This window comes from Ambystoma mexicanum, chromosome 8, assembly GCF_040938575.1.
Source record: "Ambystoma mexicanum isolate Mex_15411 chromosome 8, UKY_AmexF1_1, whole genome shotgun sequence".
NCBI classification, from domain to species: Eukaryota; Metazoa; Chordata; class Amphibia; order Caudata; family Ambystomatidae; genus Ambystoma; species Ambystoma mexicanum.
Genome location: NC_090929.1, coordinates 1,308,695,391 through 1,308,707,946, shown reverse-complemented (window position 1 = coordinate 1,308,707,946; position 12,556 = coordinate 1,308,695,391). Strand labels below are relative to the sequence as shown.

At 45.9% G+C, this 12,556-nt stretch overlaps 1 protein-coding gene across 3 annotated transcripts in view; it reads right to left on the bottom strand.

Moving 5' to 3' along the window:
- The window catches only part of STK32C (serine/threonine kinase 32C), a 2,128,976-nt gene that overhangs the window by 1,026,653 nt on the left and 1,089,767 nt on the right, over positions 1-12,556 (bottom strand). The gene's annotated exons all lie outside the window — the stretch shown is intronic.

Genomic DNA, 12,556 nt, shown 5'->3' with positions numbered 1-12,556 from the left:
TTGGTGGTAGTCAGGAGCTCTTAGGACTGGAGCTTGACAAAGGACTTTCTTTAGACCTTCAAAGGCTTGATTGCACTCCTCATTCCACCTGACCTTTTTAGGAAATTTGGGAGAGGAGATGACATTCAAAGGAGAAGCTAGGGTCTTGTAGTTCTCTATGAAGTTCCTGTAATACCCAGTGAGACCTAAGAAGGCTCTCACTTGGGTTTGAATAGTAAGGGCGGCCCAGTTTTGTACAGCCTGTACTTTGCTAGGCAATGGCATTATTTCACCTCCTCCTACTTCATGTCCAAGGTAGACCACTGTACTCTGACCGATTTGACATTTGCTTGCTTTTATGGTCAGTATGGTCAGATGGGCCTGTTCCAGAGCCTGCAATACATATCCAAGTGTTCAATATGTTCTTTCCATGTCGGGCTGAACACTGCAATGTCATCCAAGTATGCCATGCAGAAGTCCTCCACATCCCATTCAGAACTTGATTGACGATCCTCTGAAATGTAGCAGGTGCATTCTTTAGTCCAAAAGGCATTACCTTGAATTGGTAGAGTCCAGCTGGGGTGGAGAATGCAGTTTTCCCCTTGGCATGGTCTGTCAGGGCTATTGACCAATAGCCTGACGTGAGGTCAAATGTGCTGAGGTACGTGGCTGCACCAAGTTTGTCCACCAGCTCATCTGTCATAGGCAAAGGATGGGCATTTGTCTTTGTGACTGCATTTAGAGCTCTATAGTCCATGCAGAATCTCAACTCCTTGGATCCTGCCTTTGGTAGAAGCACAACTGGGCTAGACCATGGGCTAGTAGAGGGCTCTATAACCCCGAGATCAAGCATCTTGTTGACCTCATTCCTTATATGGGTTCTTACATTGTCTGACATTCTGTACCCCCTGCTTTTGACAGGTAAACAGTCACCAGTGAGTATATCATGCTGGCCCCAAGGGGTCAAGCCTGGTGAAAGTGAGAACAGGGAGGCAAACTGATTTAACAGTAATTTGCACTCATCCTGCTGGTCAGATGTGAAACTGGAAGAGAGATTAACTCCTTCCACTTGCTCATCTAAAGGTAAGCCTCTGAGGAGGTCAGGCAGAGGTTCACTCTCCGCCTCCTCCTGAGCTGAAGCTAGAAGCAAAGCTCCTACGTCAGGTCTAGAGACATAAGCCTTCAGATGGTTGGTGTGAAAGACTCTGGGAGCCTCCTTAGGATTGAAGTCCACCAGATAGTTCACCTCTCCAATTTTACCCACAACGTTGAAGGTTCCTATCCATTTGTCCTGCAAGGCCTTCTGCCTTGTGGGGACCATAACAAGAACAAGCTGGTCTTGAGTAAACTCAACCATGTTAGCCTTCTGGTCATGCCAATGTTTGACCAGAGTTTGTCCAGCCTTCAAGTTACCACTTGCCTCTGCCATCATGCGTGACATTCTCCTCTGGAGACCTATCACATAGTCAGTCACTCTGACTGGCTTGGGGGAAGGAGCACTCTCCAACCCCTCCTCAATCAGGGCCAATGGACCTCTGACTAGATGGCCATAAAGAAGTTCGAAGGGACTGTAACCTACTCCCTCCTGAGGGACTTCTCTATATACAAAGAGAAGGCATGGCAGTAGAAGGTCCCACTTTCTTTTAAGGGGTTCTTCTAAAGCACCTATCATGCTCTTCATAGTTCTGTTAAACCTCTCTACCAATCCACTGGTTTTGGGTGGTAGGCAGTTGAGAACTGTAGGTGACTCCACAGGTTTTCCACATGGCTTGCATGTAGTTGGGCATATAATTTGATCCCCTGTCAGATATCACCTCCTTAGGAAAACCTACTCTGGTAAAAATACCAAGTAGGGCCTTAGCCACAGCCTGAGCCATAACAGTCCTCATAGGTATTACTTCAGGATACCTAGTGGCATGATCCACTACAACCAGGATAAACCTGTTGCCTGAAGACGTGGGAGGGTCCTGAGGACCAACAATGTCAATCCAGACCCTCTCAAAAGGTACTGCCACCACTGGGAGAGGCACCAAGGGTGCCACATTCTTGCCTCCACTCTTGCCAGATGTTTGGCAAGTGGCAGCTCCTGCGGAATTTGTCTACTTCTGAACCCATCTTAGGCCAGTAGAAGTAAAGAGAGAGCCTTTCCTTGGTCTTCTTAAAACTTAAGTGACCAGCCAAAGGTATCTCGTGGGCTAACTTCAGAAACTGGAGTCGGTTCACCAGAGGTACTACAAGTCTTTTGCAGTCTCCAGGGGTTGACTCAGTCGGTTCACTGTAGAAGAGGCCATCTTCCCAGTGCAACCTATACTTCCCAGGCTCAGTCCAATTGAGCTGAGAAGCTGCCTGTAGGCAAAGACCTTCAAGAGTAGGACACTCTCTTTGGCCTTTGCTAAAATGCCCTGTTGGGTCCACCTTCTGCCAGTAAAAACTGCAGCTCAGGATGGTCAACAGGGTCAATATCTCCTACCAGAGTAATATCTTCTTCTAGATCTGATTCCTCAGTATCTAGTTGAACCATACAGGGTTGAACCTCACACTCATCCTCAGCTGGTGGAGGAGACACAGATGTGACTTTGGACAGTCTTGGAGATGTCCTTCTGGGCACAGGAGTGCTTGCTGGTTTCTTTCCGGCAGACTTGGGTTTCCCCTTTGTCTCTTTCTGACCTGCAATAGCAGTAAGTAAGTCCTGTGGACTTGGGGTGATAGTTTCCTCTATCATGTCCCCAGGAGACCCTCTCAAGGTTCTCTCCCTTGCAGACCTTGTGAGCTCCTGCTTCCTTCTGCTGGGGTGCCTGGGGGTACTAGACACAACTCCAAGAGTTTTTAGGTCATTACCCAGCAGGACCCTCCCAGGTACGTTATATTGCACACTTACAGGTATTCTGACAGTCATGTCATTACACTAGATGAGAGCTGGTAACTGGGGAACCATTTGCACAGGGCCTCCAGCTAACTTGGTTAGGTGTTTAGGTGCCTTAGCAACATCCTCCACCTTGAAAAAACATTCATCAACCACAGTTATGCTGGCTCCAGTGTCTCTGTCCACCTGGGAGAAGGCTAAGGAGACAGTGTGGACCCCTGAAGGTTTACCCTTACATCTGGAAACCCCTTTGTGCGCATGCGCGAGCCTCGTTATGGCCACGCATGCGCGTTTGAAATAAAGATGGTCCGTGCGGCAGATGCCGCCGGGACCTTGGAACGAACGGACGTGTGTTCACTGTTGTCGGAATGTGCATGTGTCCGGATGCTAGTACAGGGCAGCCTGAGGCACGGAGGACATCATCACACTGTGGGGGTCCCTCTGGACAGAGGTTGTGCTTTCTAAGAAGGTAAGGGAGTTGTAGGGTTTCCTAACAAGGACTAATCTACTTCTTCTAAATCAACACTCTCAGAATCAGAAACATCAGTATCCACATTTGCTGGAGGGGTGGGCCCTTCTGACCCACTCTCCAGACTTTGTTTTCCCATTAACTTTGCAACCAGTTCAGATTTTTTTTCCTTTACCAGAGAGACTCCTCTCCCTACACATGGTTCTCAAAACCTCAGCAGTGTATTTTAAGAGACCCGCTTCAGTGTAGCTTTCCATATTTGACATGATTTCTCAGTTAAATAGAATTTAGTGGTGTTTAGCCTTGTGGTTAGTTGAACCCAAGCAATAGCAGCACTCTAAGTGTAATCACTCTACTTTCTAATCCTCACTGCTGTACACCAGTGTTAGGCAGAATCCTGTGCTGTGCCCTTAGGGACCACTACACACAATTAAGACTACAAGTGGTAATACAAGTTCACCTTTGGCACAAGCCTGTACTATTATGTTAAAGTGGTAGCGGAGCAGCCAGGTTTATCTCAAGAGTATATGAGCAGTAGCAGAGATTACACAAAGGGACCACAATTACTGTGACTCAAGCAAACACTGACTCAAGGTTTCAGGTAAAGAATATAAATACATTTATTTTTAAACCATCTGTTATAAGACACAACACTTCTATAAACTAAAAACCACACGTAAAATACACTACAACCAGCCAATTCACTTAGTACAGTATAACTCAAGGTAAGTACCCTATGTTTTAACGGACCGGTATTGTGAAACAAAAGACATTACCGGGAATACATATGCAATCACTTTTTGACAGTAATGACAGTTCGGTTTTACGAACGATACGCATATCCGCGGCAAGAAATGTTACCAGGGCAAAAACACACTTAGAACCTGAGTTAACCAGAGAGAGTTGGGGGCAAAAATCATAGGCAATACTTTTGTCAGGGCAGACAGAATCAGCTAACACTCGTTGACAGAAATACAACAGTCAATAGGCCGGAGCCAGTGTCAAGTGGAACCGGATTCCTGTTGTTGAGGATCACAAGGTCAGACAGTTCAAGATTCAACGATGCCAGGAGTACCTGGAAATTGTCAACAGAGGAAGCAAAAGTTATAAGAAGGAGGGAAGACAAGGGCAAGCCTTGGATGAAGAGAAAAGGGATTCACTCTAGTTCTTCAAAGTAGAACACAGTACCTTATTCAATGAAGGAGCTGGTGCCAGGAGTACCTGGAAATTGTCAACAGAGGAAGCAAAAGTTATAAGAAGGAGGGAAGACAAGGGCAAGCTTTGGATGAAGAGAAAAGGGATTCACTCTAGTTCCTCAAAGCAGAACACAGTACCTTATTCAATGAAGGAGCTGGTGCCACAGCAGTTGTTCCTGGTAGTTTCCTGCAGACCCACGGTTCCTGGTGCTTCGGTCGTGGTGATGAGAAGGAGGACGTCTGGAGGGGTCTGCACTACTTAGAGATGAAGCCAGCAGCAGCGACGGTGAATAAAGGGTGCGCTCCTTAAAAATAGGAGAGGCTCTTCAGATGGCTATCCAGACCACTACAGCAGTGTGCAGCGATTTCGACCATGAAGAGGATCCTTTGGCTGTGGAAGATGAGCTGGTTATCCCCACCAGGCTCAAGGGAAGAAGATTCCGGACTGACTGGATCTTCTCTACTCGTCGAAGGGTAGATATATCAGGACTGCAGCAGGGCTTCACCAGGACAGGGTAGTTGCAGCAACCATCTTCTTCTCCGCTTCTTTTCGGTTCCTTGTAGTTCCAGTGGTGACTCTGACTTCCAGCCCAAGAGTCCTGCCTTTTATGCGAAAATCCCCCATTTACACAACCTGGCTGTCAATCACGCAGCAGGGGGGTTGTCCAGCCCGGACAACCACCTCAGCCAATCATGGCAAAGTGTGACTTGGGTTTCCTAGGATACCCTATGCAGGGGTGACTACACCCCTCCCTCACATTCAGCCCACCTAGACACCCAGGCGCCTAGAGGAAGGATTCTTGGCAGAAGCCAGCCAAAAGATGGTTAACAAAGAAGGAAAACCTGGTTTGCTGCACAAAGTAAAACACAAGAAGGACTTTGACAAAAAGAAATGATGAATAAACCCGACCGGAGCCAAAAGAAAGAGTATTTGGTCAAGCGGGTTTATGTTCGAGGCTACTATAATAGCCTAAAACAGTACCACGTTTATATAGTATAAACGCGATAGAAAAGTTAGCGTAGATACCACTGCCACCAGCCAAGTCTAAATGTTAAAAGAGCAAAACAATGCTCTAGAAGGCACAGATAAAAAGGGCTAATAATTAACCCTTTCCAATACTCTATGTAAGATGGGGTGTACTGGATCTGTGGTTAATTGACTATGTAAAGTTAATGGCAACTTTACCCTTTTCTGGGGACAGTAGTCAGCCCCAGAAATGGAGTCGGTGGGAACTCTAAAAGACAACCCTGTGTTACTGCACTGAAGGTGCTGTGTAACACACAAAAGAGTGGGGCTACTGAAGTGGTGTACTCCAGAGCCCATACTCACAAAAACAGATGAAATACACCTGGCAAAACACAGGTAAGGGTGGGGGAAAAGCTCACACGCTTACCAAGTGGAAAACATAAACTCCAGGTGGGGGACTCACTAGGTAAGGAAAATTAGCCATTGAATGCGCATTCTCCCTAACACACACACGCACACACACACACACGGTTATAGCTAGTTTTAACATTTTAGAAGTGAATAGATACTGGGTATCTAATGTAATATTTTTAATGCTCATATACTTTGTCTATAGAGAATATACATGAATGCTAAACAAGAGAGAGCAAAACATTTTAATTAGTTTCTATTTATGAGTATAAAATAAAGTATATTACAAGTGCAAGTATTTGTTGGTTTAGGAATAAAATTACTTAGTATTGTATGTTCTTCATACACATAAGGGAAATAATCATTGGTACATAGATGCTCTAGAGGCAAACTCACACAATATTGCTGTCCAATTGTAATCCTGGCAAATACTCGGGATTAGGTTTTCTTGCAGTAAACGCAGAGACCCATCTTTATCTAGAGCGTTGCAACTATTATCTACTATAGAACCTGCCAAAAAACCAGGTGGGCGCTTACACTGCCTTAATGGGTGAAGGTTGGGCTCTCGCATAGATAGTATATGGAAATCATGTCATCTCTCATGGGCTCACTAATCACGGCTTACGGCCAAGTCTGGTGACCACCATGCCCTGGGAATGCCTGAGCCACATGATGTACCCACTGAGTCCCTTCGGGCAGGACATGACCTTCAGCCATATGACAGACATCCCCAAACCCATTGAAGAACTAAGCATGGTCTGCAGCAATGCCCACTGGCCAGCATAAACCTCGGCCCTGTCCCAGACACCCTGAACCATCCAATTTACTCAATGACCATGGCCTTTGGGCATGGCTGTAACTGATTAGACTAGAGGCTGGCCCTGGAAGAACGGTGCCCTTTATACATCTGAAGTATCCATCTTGCTCAAGGCATAGCCTTCAGCCATGTTCCAGGCCATAGATTTGGGTCATCCTGCTCCCCCTGCATGGCACCCAAATTGATCAATAGTCATGGCCAGCAGCCATTTTGTCAAACGCTTGGTCTATAGCCATGCCTAGAGGCTACTTGGCTCAGGCCAATGAATGGCCCACTGGATATGGCCATTAGCTATGTGTCAGTCCCCCATGAGCCGCACAAAATGTCCAGTGGCCATGCAAGACAGTGGCCTTTTTGAACATAGTAGGGCCTTTCATGCTCGATGAGGTATCCCTGGATCCGCTCAATGTGGCTTTTGGTCATGGCCTGTGATCATATCTAGTGACCACCATGCCCTGGGCATGTTTGAGCCACCAAATGTGCCCACTGGGCCACTTAGCTTGCCTTCAACTACTCCAAGCAAAGTGCCATCTCTCCATGACCACCCCAAGACAGATGGAGGAGCCATGGACAGCAGCCACTTCACCCCAGGCACTTTTGGTAGCCCATGCTGATCCGGAGGCTATCACTAATGCCACAGAACTGTTAGCTCAACAAAAGTGGGTACTGGGCCTTGCCTGTGGTCAACTAATAGAGATTTATGGCAAAGATTAGAAGGTAAAGACTAGTCACCAAATGTCCAAGCTGAGGAATCCCATACCCCTCACCCTAAGACTTAAAATACCTAATAACCTTTCTCATTCAGATGATATTTCCCCATTGTAAGCAAGATTGTCACTAGGGGACTTTATGAAGACACTTGCTGAAATAAACATTTGAAAACACGTCTCAGAACATGTCTCAGAAGCTGGAATGAGCCATTTCCAACAGTATTTTCATTGCATCTGACTTCTCCAAACATGGAACACCATGGGTATCTCCTTCCCCCTCTTTTTCCCTCTACCCATTCCATTTCCTTCGCTTATTCTATTTTGTTTTCAGCATCTTGTTTGCATCTTGTTTGCATCTTGTTTGCATGTGACAGATTATAAACATCAAATAAATCAATTAAAAAACAAATGCCAGTAACCTTGGTGGGTGGGTGGCCGCTTTGCCCAATACTTGTCTTTTGGTCTTGTCCTTGGCACCCACAGTAGCCAAGGAGGTCCACAGGCTACGACTAGCCCACAGACCTAGCCACACACCCAACACAACCTGTTGCCATGTGTCTGGGAACCTCACTGTCCATGGGAGATTCCTACTTTGCCCAGGGCTCAACCTTTGGACATTTCCAAGGAAAGTTCAGTCGACATAGTGGGTCTTCAGTCTGCCAATAGGTCTGCAGTCCTGCTCACCAACCCAAAGTGGCCAGTTGACATGGCTTGCAGCCAGGCCCCAGGAAATACCAGTAGAGATGGTGGGTGGTGGCTTTGCCTAGGAAATTACCTGCAGCCATGTCCAGTTGCCAATCTGCCTGCAGAAATAGTCTTTGTCCCTTCCCCGAGCACTTCAATGGCACTGGGACATTTCCCAGGCACTGTAGTGGCACTGCAGTTGTGGCATGCTACTTCTAGCCACCATATATGGCTGACAGGTCTGAATCCATGATTCAGGTTGAGGAAACTTCCATGCACCATGGGATAACCCAGGACCCAAAGCTTGAAAAATGTACCTAGCCCATGGGGTACTGGTAGATTGTGGACCGGGACCATGTGCCATGTGAATATGCAGCAATTTGTCTGCAATTCCTGGGCCATATTGCAAATCTCTTTGACTCCTGAAGACTTTGCTATCGGTCAAGCGTGGGCTAGGGGCTGTAGAAGGTACTTGAATAATTTTTGCAGGACAAGGTCTGGATCACTCCTCATAAAGGCTGTGGATAAACCTGTTGGCAATGCAGAACTTTATTCTGGACCCCCCAAAAAAACACCCTGTTTGCTTTTCAACTAGACGACCTGGTTACCTCGGACGGCAATTCATACACATGTTGCAGCTCTTGGAACCAAATGTGCAACCACAACCCTGAAAATGACCCTGAGGGTCTTCCTGTAATTGTGGGAGAACCCAAATATCACTTACAGATTTTTGAACACTTTTGGACAGATGTGGAATAGGTCCCTCGATGGACTTTCGCCAAGCAACTGAAAGCTTTCTAGACCAAACACACATTCCTGGCAAAAGGATTAGTGGGAATCTGTCCAACGGTTCATGATGCAGGTGGGAGATTAGATTTCCCTATAACAAATGAATAGCTCAACCGACCAAGTGCACTTGGTCCTCCCCCCCTGTGACCCTCTATGCACTTGCTCGATCCTTACGCACCACGACTGAAGATCGTCTGTCTGTCTCCCTTGTCTTCACCCCTTAATTGCACTGTTAAAAGTGCAGAATTGCCATCAGGCCAATTTGTTGTCTCCCAAACTGTTAAATGTATTTTTCACGCACTTACTCTGCCTCTACTGACTATTATTGTCTAAGATTTTCAAGGGCTCTGAGCGACTGTTTGTTTTCCCCCATGTTCCCAACCTCCTTGAGCACTTTGAAACACTTGCCTGTGTATAGGCGCTATATAAATAAACAATACATACTATATCATACCAATACCATGTGCAAAACAAGTTTTGAGATCCTTCTATCACTCTCATGCCCCTTGATGGAATCTCAAAATACGATATCAAATATTTTAAAGTTGGGTGTATACATTTTATTAGAAACCCGTTTCGAAGATCAGTAGAATGGTGCCAAAGTTATAGACATCAGCAACAATGTTCTTCCTATGGGTGTCCATCTTAATCATAGCTTCAGCGTTGCTATCGACAACCACATATACATGTAGGAATTAGTGATCCTGCTGATCCAGTGGCAAGATTAAAATGAACTCCTGCACTCAATCCAGAAAAGGTTCATACATATTTGATTGCACATAGATGAACAAACATTGCAGAGGAGGCAGGATTACTCTCCCCAAATCTTCATCAGTATGACAACCAGTCTCATTTTACACCGGGAAGTGGTCCAAATAATGTTTATAAACAGCATCCTCTATACTCTAGCATCTGAGGGTGTCATTTCTGGGAAAATGACCAGTGGTATTACAAGCAGTTGAGTGTCCAGGAAGTGCCTGGCCTGGGGTGGCAAGTGCTACCACTGGAATCTGATTGTCCACCCCATTATCCTAAACTATGATCATTATGTGTGTGTGCGCCCGTACTTCATGCCACCCCTGCATAAGTCAGTGCCCCACTTTGGTCACCCCAGTCAAAAGAGTCCATGAAAATCCATGAAAAGGCCCATTTAGACTAACAGTTAACACATACTGGGCGTCTTTGCAAGGTTGGAGGTAGCCATGGCACTATTTGCGACATGGCTACCCCCTTACCGCATACCGGTTCTGGGTTCCCTGAATGGGGAATTACTGGGCCATTCCAACCTTGGAGGACCCGGTATTTCCCTTTTCAGGGAACCCATCCCAATTCCCATTCGAGCCCCCATAGGGCTCAATGGGAATGGGGACCATGCTAACAACGGGCCCGTCAATAACGGGCCCGTTGTTAGCATGATGGTCCTTTAGCGGCTCCCACTAAGGGTGCCTGGAAAAACCAGCCGCCCTTAGCGGGACCCGCAAAAGGACCTCGTAATGCGGCGGTAAGGGGTTAACGGCACTGGCAGCATTACCGGCGCCATTAACCCCTTACCGCCAACCTCAGAATGAGACCCACTGTCTCATCACAAGTTTGGCGATAACCCTTAAATGCAGTGGTAACGCTATTACCGCCGCACGTAAGGGTCCGCCAAATCACAGGTTTAGCAGGATTTACCCCCAGCTCTGAGCTGGGGGTAAATCTGCTGCGATTTTGCTGATTTTCGGCGCTATTACCGCTGCGCTAATACCGCCGGCAGTAGTAGTGCTGAGAATTCCCCATTGGGCCCAAAGGGGAATGGGAAATTCCTGAATGGGCCCAATGTGGAATGGGGACTTACCGTTCTGCCAAAGCCGTGATCCGGCACTAGCAGCGCAGGGGGGTTTGGAGGTAAGACTAATAGCCCACAGTAATTCCGCCAGGGATACCGCCCAACTCGTGATGAGGCTCTAGTCTCTGTGCCATGACAACTAAAACAAAATGCTTAATTAAATATATAATGTATGCCAGTTATGTTAAAATTAAGTTGAGAAATGTGCATTTTAAAAGCAAAATGTTAGGAACCATATACGGGGAGCTTTGTACATATATTTCAAAATCCCAGCATTATTTCAGGCCTTTAATACAGTGAGGGACTGCAGTTTTTAAGTTTGCAAGGGTGTACTCAAGTAGGAGGGAAATGAGTGTGTTGGGATTGAGCTCAGAATACCCTCAAGATCTATGAGCACTGTCACGACATGACCATTGAGCTAGCTCAGTGCTATTTATGCATATCCTCCTGATCTCACCCCTCTCGGTATAGAACACATCACTCTGATGACAATGTTAAAGCAGCGTAGCGGTAAGTATGTCCAATCTGGCGGAGCTGGTGGGGTTAATGTAGAAAGGTAAATACCCCCTCACCCTGATCGTGACGTTTCACTTTCAGTCTGGCTATGTTTGCCCTGTATCTGGACACTTAACGACAGTCTGTGTACACTATGACTCACATTAGAGGGATATGTCTGTATTATCAATGACAAAGCAGGACACCAGCGCAGGATTACTCGGATAGTTCTCTTTGAAATGTGCATCCATTGCAGTGCTTTAATCTATATTTGTAAATGCCCTGTAATGTCACAGAATACGTGTTATTGGTTATATATGGTTGAGGCAAAGTACATGCAAGGACAAAGAATATCTATACTACACATGTTGTTGGGCCAGTCATATGCTTGTTTATGTATCAAATCATATTGGTGTTTCCCAAGGCGAATGCTTTTTAGGTATGTCCACCATGGTGAATATTTTACACGTAAACTATTTGTATACTACTCTTGCTAAGTGCTGCAGTTAACCAGTTCTCTTCATTTGATCTAACTAAAATACTTTGATAACGAGGATTGCTCAGGGAAGACGGGCACATACACGTCTGCTTCAGTCTGCTCTTCCCATCTGCCTACCAGTAAAATTAGGACTTTGGCTTGTCTGCTCTGATGGCACCACACTGCAAGGAAGCCAGACCCAGAAGTGAGGAGGAGACATCACAATTTGAAATGCCACCCACGCCCCCCCCCCAGTTTACCAGTATAGGAAATCAATCCACCTTCAGGCATACGCGTTATACACAACTAGCCAAGACTCCCTGTGCGCCTATAGCTCCCTGTCTCTCTTCCCATCTGGGTTTCCTCCTAATGAAACCGAGTGTATTGCCAGCTTGTCTGTCAATTCCTATTGCTTCCCCATGTCAACAGCGCCCTGAAACAGATTTTGCACTTTTAGGCACTAAACAGCACAACTATAATAACAATAATAAATCATATGCTAATGACATAAAATAACGTTTCTCCAAAAGGCTGTAATGTTGTTTAGATTAATACTTTCTTTAATACATTCTAGCACTTACCCTGAGCACTTCTCCAAGAGCATTAAAGCACCTTATCCCTCCCCCCTCTGCACTTGCACGTTCTTAAGACTCACAAGGCATAGTAGGTTTGTCTCCCCTTCCCTTATTATCATTATTTGTTTGTACTATTATTGCAATTATTTATCTTTGCTGTGATTCATTGTCTTCCCCTGTCCCCACCCTCTCTGCCCTGTGTGCGCTTTGAAACAGTTTTGCTAATTGTATAAGCGCCCAATAAGTGACCAATAAATAAATAAAATAAATAAATATGTCGGCTAGTCCATCATAG